Genomic DNA, 6,972 nt, shown 5'->3' with positions numbered 1-6,972 from the left:
GCGCGCTCTGTCACTGCTTTTGGAGCATCAATAGGCCAGTTACATAAGGGATGAATGTCCGCAAGAACCTTTGGCATTATGAGCTCAAGTGCACTATTTCGTATTGCACATTTAACAAGTTAACATCAGAGATGGGCAGTATTTTAATTAAATGTATTTCAAATATGTATTTAATTACTAAATATGTATTTTGTAATTTTTCTGGACAAAAAATAATCAAATAAAAATCAAATGTAATTTGTAATTAAATACTTTGTGAGACAGTATTTTTTATTTGAAATACACAAAATGCATAATCAAGTAGTTCATTTTATTCTCAGATAATACAATATAATCATTCACAAAAAAGAAGAAGAAAAAAGAAAATCACTTATAGGCCTACATGTATTTATTTATCACACCATGCTTCTTATTTACATTTCCTTGCATTTGTACATAACACACCTGTACACACAAATACCATATTCAGGTACATCAAAAAAAAAAAAAAAATAGAATATCGTGAAAAAGGTCAATATGTCAAGCCTTTATTTGTTGAAATTTTGATGATTATGGCTTACAGATAATGCAAACTCAGAAAATTTGAATATTAAATAAGATCAATAAAAAAAGGAAATTTAAAACAGACATGTCAGGCTTCTGAAAAGTATGTTAATTTCTATGCACTCAGTACTTGGTTGGGCCTCCCTTTGCATTTAAAATTAAATGCTGTTAAAAAAGTTAGGAATCATATTTGTTTCAAGTGCTTTTTATTGGGGGTGGGGGGCCTCCAACATGAATTTTGCCTAGGGGCCTCCAAATGTCTAGAACCTGCCCTGACTAACATCTCTGTGCTCTCTGTTCCAGTACTGTCTGATCCACCTTGGTGGTCTTTTTGTGGGCACAGTGGGTTAGGGCCAGTCCACACCAAACCTAAACAGGCCCAGTGTGGGCTTGCCCAGGCGAGGCCCACAGCTTTGGGCTCACCGCAGGCTCTTTGTGAGCAATCCACACTATGAGACTGCCCACATTAATCCAATGATGGCCCAATGTGGGCCAGGCATGAGCCTGTTAATAAGAATTTTGTGGCCAATTTTCTTCCTTACCACTAGGGATGCTAGGGTGTTTTAGGTTTCCTTAAGCCGTCCCTGCGTCCCAATGTTCATACCATCCATCCTAAATTCTATGTGATAGTGGTAATTTTCTAAACTATTTAGGGTAGATAGGGTGGATAGTATGTACATTGGAATGCAGGGAAAGTGGTAGAGAGAGTTAGCAATAGCAAGTAGCAGTAGCCAGCATGGCACACCTGCTGAACACACTGTGTCCTGGTTGGTAAATGTATAATTTCAAGCCCAGTCTAAAGGAGTTTTTTTTTATTTAAAAGTGTACATTGCTGATGTTTTTTTGCAGAGATAGTACATGTATGTATGACCTATGTTTGTATTGATGCTAAGAGTCGTGTATTTGTATGCATTTTTGAAGGACTCTTTATTGGTGAAGTTACCACATCATAGTCCAGTTTGAATATGGATTTAAAGTTCTTTTCGACATGATACCATAGTCTGGACTATTTTTGATTGTTTGAAGTCTTTGTTGTTCCCAAAGACTTAATTTATAGTTGCTGAAAATTATTTCAAGTGAAACAGGTGTATTGTTATAGACCAGGGGCCTGTTCCATAAAACAAGTTTACCAAATAAGCCAGGTTTATTTCAGTAATTCTGACTTATTTTCACTTGATTTGGTTTCTGAAAGCAAAATTACCATAGCTCAAGCTCAGTCACTGTGGCAACTTATGCTGGCAAACTAACCTGGTCCGGAGCAGGCTAACTGTCAGGCTAAGCTGAGCTCCTCTAACACTGACCAATAGGAACGCATCGATATTACCACTGACTCTCTCACATACAGTCAGTTTATTAAATTTATTATCGGTCCAAAAATAAAAGTATACAGAAAATACACCTTAAATAATCAAATAAATAACAAAATAGGCTACAACCAACTGTATTTAATGTATTGTGCCCAAAATGTAGGCGAATGACATTTTAACATTGTGGCTACTTGTGCATGCAGTTGATCAGCAGTTTCTAGCCATGCAGCCTTTCTCTCTGAATTTATGACAGCTGTACCTTTTATGGTTATTAGAACATTACAATCTAAAATGGCTCTTTAAAGCATTAAAGCATAAAAACACAGTCAAAAGTTAAAATCACTGAATTAAAAATGTAAATTTATAATAGAAATCAGAGTACATTTCAACTGATAAGAGGAACACACATTTAACTCATTTGAGCTAGTGATTAACAGTTGCTGCTATCATAAAAATACACTTATATGTAGGAAATTACAATTCTATGTGTCACATTTAATGTCCAACAACAAATATTTTAGCAGAATGTATATTTTATTCAGAATTCTTGCGCTAGTATTCTATTCTGCTCTGTCTGTGTAGCGTGCATGCGCGCCGCAGCGCTCGTTCTCTCGCATAAGCCCCGCCCACTCCTGACAGCTAAATGGATATATTTGCATGGCTTTCTGACATTTACAGATGTAAAAAATATACCTGTGACGTATCAGTTATGCACTGAGGAAAACACAATGTTTCAAATGCGTTAAACCGCACAAATATTCGCTGTTTGCTATGGTGGATCGATTTGATCCATGATCGACATTAAGGGCTGCTTCAGAATAAGCGTGTACGTCACATTATCCTGACTCACTGAACCTGGATAGCATTAGTCAGATTGCGTGAACTTGAATTGTCGTTTATGGAACCGCTTTAGTCCCGATTGATTTGTTAGGTTATTTCAAGTCAGGTTTTGGACTTTAATCCCCGCTTTTCTTAACGTCTTTTATGGAACAGGCCCCAGGGGTGCATCCTATTCTTGGAGATCTACCTTCCTCCAGAGTTCAGTTCCAACCCTGATTAAACAAACCTGTCTGTAATTATCAAGTGCTCCTTCAGATCCTAATTAGTTGGTTCAGGTGTGTTTAATCAGCACCAAGTTGTAGATTAATAGGTTGGGCCAAGTGAGGGCTGCCTTCCTTTCTGAAGGAAGACTCAAGCAGGCCTCGCTGCAGCCCACAAGATCCAGGGGGCGTGGTTGGATCCAGATCCAACTCTTCCCACCTTACATATACCTAAACCTACCCATCTCCACCCCCTGATCCCTAAACCCACCCATCTCCACCCCTAAACCTACCAATCTCCACCATCTAGATGTGGATCCAACCACGCCCCCTGGATCTTGTGGGCTGCAGTGAGGCCTGCTTGAGTCTTCCTTCAGAAACACAGTGATATACAAACATGCGCCTCGTTTTGATTTTTAAACGTGCATTACATGCTCATGTTTATTCAATTAAGCCTTTTGGAAAATCAGTCAGTTTTGATACTGTGGCGGGTTGCTACAAATAAATAAATGTATGGGAAACACGTCCCACAGCACAACAACCTGAGCCCAAGTTCATTACTCATCACTTTAACTTGAACTGCGTTTGTAGCCGGCGCCACTAACCAGACCGATAAACAAACACAGACCGGAAGCTAATTTCGTGCCAGGCGCATGCGCCTGATGAAATCGTCTATAGGGAGTAAATTACACTCTGAATACCAAAACCTTAAGAAAAATTTATCAATACTGACTACGCCACCTTTTTAATGTGAGGGGAACTGAATTCTCGATAGAAATCAGACACACAGGTTTGTTACCATGAAGGGGAGAGACATATGTATCAGTACACAAAATGTTTATTAAGTTCACAATAATCAGATAAAACACTTAAAAAGACCAAGCAAAGATATAGCTCAAATGAGCTAAACAACCACGGCTCAGTACACCACACAAAGACAAATAACTAGAACGACTAAAGCTTACCCGTAGCAGGGTAGGCTAGCTGTAAAGTGATTATTCTTAAACCATACACAATCCACACTCCGTGCTCCAAACACCACCAGGGTACTAGAACAGCTTGCCTCCCGACACAAGGGCCTAAAACACACACACACACACACAAAATAATTAATCAATGAATAAACAGTTATACTAGAGCCTGACTGGAGAAGACAGAATTCTGAAATTATCAACACACAATACTCAACACAATTGACAGTAGACAATTGTCACTTAATAGAAAGAAAAATAAAGAAAAAGCAGAAAGTTGATGAAAATAAACTACAAAATAATTAGAATCAAACTGAGCAAGAAAAAAATCAATGATAAAAAAAAACATACAATAAACAAAACAAATCATACAATGGTACAACCAAACAAAGACTAAATGCACAGACAATAAAGGAAACAAGCAAACTCCAAAACTAAAGAAATCACATCAACACGCTTACACAAAGCCGGTAATTCTATGACTGGAGGGCAGGCCAGAGCACACAGCCCAACACATACAGCGGTAAGATAATCGGAACAGTTACTGCCGCAACCCCAGGCTTAAGCATTTAAAGATCAAAGCAAAATAACAGAAACACACACACAGCAAAACAGCAGCGCCATCTTAATCCTGTTCTATGCAGGAAGCAATCACCCCAATTCCCAAAAGATGGAGCGCTCCCAAAGTAATTGCTCTTCCTGCTAAAAACAAACCATTAATTAACTTAAATCAATTATCTATTTAAAATGTAACTATACATACCAGATATTGGTCACCGAGACACAAGTCATACAGTTGCTCACAGCACAAATCTCAGCAGTTTACTCAAAGATGAATGTACTCAACCCAGCTGGAATGAGAGCATGCAAGTAACCGCAAGCGTGAACTCCACGCAAACGATTAAACAATCTTATTCGCCGTCCACACGAAAACGCGAAAACGGCGTTTTCAAATTTATCCACCCTGGGACCCGGTTTCAAAAATGATCGGTTTCACTCTTCGAAAACGCCGGTTTTGTGTGGACGAAACGCCTATACGGTAAAAAATGTATGCGTATACAGAGAAACCCGTCTTCGTGTGGACGGGGCCTAAAACTACTGGGGCATAATGATAGCCTACACACCACCGCCAAGCCGCAAACAAGATGCTATTCCAGCTACAATAGATAAATATGGTTAATTGATATGCACGAGCTCACTGCAACATTAACTAGCAGCAACAATTAACAATTAACAGCTAAAAACATACCTTTTAGGCAGAAACCCACACGCACCAAGGGGCGGAGCTAGCAATGATGCATCACTGGTAGCCTAATCGCAGCCTTTATTTAAAGGTGGGGTATGCATTTTTTCAAAAACGCTTTAGAAAACTGAATTGGGCCTGTACCAAAACAAACTTGTAGCAGTAAGGGGCATGTGTACTCATGATGCAGAGGAGAGAGCGCTCAGTGCATATGACAGACATTATAGACAGAAAGATAGAGATGACGGATAAAAAAAAACAAAAGAGGAAAACGTCTGCGGAACAAAAGAAGGCTTACACCGTGTGTTCACCAGATGCCGCGCCGCAACAGCTAAAGTCTGTCTATACTGGACGCGACAAAGCGACCATTGAAAATCATTTGAAATTTGTGTCAATATGTCATAAACAGAACACAGCAGCAGCTCTCTGTCGGGGATTTGCCGTGTCGCGACGCTTACGTCCGGTGTAGACTCTGTGTTACGATAAGACAAGAAGAAAGACCCGTGGAAATATCGGACCATCTTTTCAAAGCTGGAGAGAACTCAAGGAGCGGTAAGGCTTTCGATTGGATCCCGAGATTGCTTAGTTAGGGTTAAATTTAAATTAAGCCCTGGGTATGAGTCTCAAAATGTCCTGTTCACACAGCAGCTTACCGTAGCATCTCAAATAGTACCTGTATGAATGTGCATGTCATGTTTATGTTCTGTTTTGTTTTAGATTTCCATGTGTTTCTTTCTCCTGATTCAGTTCATCATTAGTTTCCATGGTTTTTGATTAATTACTCACCTGTTCAGTTCTCCCTAATTACCTTTTCTAGTATTTAAGCCTTGTGCTATGCACTAGTTCCTGAGTTCTGGTATTGATGTTGATTTGTGTTTGTCTCCTGGCTGTGGATTTATTAAAGGACTTTCTTTTTTTGTTTCTACTCCTGCGTTGTGTGCTTTCTACAGCCACATGACAATGCAACAGGAGTCAAGCCATATTCCTTACCAGTAACCCTAGCGAGAGTGACCAAAATAATATCCGAAATGAAGACTGAAAAGTCTTTTTACTTTTTTACATGAGAAGAATAAAATTGAGCTTCATGTTCATCTATCAAATATTCATTACACTGAATGACAGCAGTTTTTTTTGTGAGTTCGATAAAGACCATGTTCACACAGCAGCATAATACGTTTTTCAGTCTTGTATTTGCTCCTACTTTTATCCTTCGCTCCTACTTTTATCCTTCCGGAGCTCCTCTGTGGGACTCGAGACCGGTGAGTGGCGCAGGGGTCGCTCGTTATCATTAAACTCCACCGGCCACATTTACTGATTTAGGGAAATTAATGATTATGAATGATTACCTTACAGAGCCATACCATTTATAGGAAACACTAACCAGGTCCTCCGTCAAATCCAGATTATTGGTGTAATAGTGAATTCAAGCTAAGAAAGTGGAATTCAGATTGCTTTGTCCCCTGTTTTTTGGGTTGATCTTTTAGATGTTTGCCCTAGTCTTTGGAAGTCACTGGCTTTATCTTCTGGAACAAGTCTTTTTATGCTCCTTTTATGTTCCCTGAAATATTTCAATAAAATGTTTCATCAAACAAGACATTACTTTGTTTATGGTATTGAGGTTAAAGGGGTGGTTGACTGCTTTTTTTTTCTAGGCTTGATTGTGTTTATGGGGTGCAGTCTAATGTGTTAATGCTTCATAAAAAAAAAAGAAAGTTATTTCACATAATTTACCTTTATTCTACTACACGACTCTGTCCCTTCTCCTATGAACGCTCTGATGATTTCCTGGTTTTATGAATCCCCTGCCTCAGAAATATGCAATTGGCTGAGATTGGTTAGCTGGCCCAGTGTGTTGTGTTGTGATTCGG

The sequence above is a fragment of the Barbus barbus genome, assembly GCF_936440315.1.
Source record: "Barbus barbus genome assembly, chromosome: 44".
Lineage (NCBI taxonomy): Eukaryota > Metazoa > Chordata > Actinopteri > Cypriniformes > Cyprinidae > Barbus > Barbus barbus.
This window is presented reverse-complemented; position numbering follows the sequence as displayed.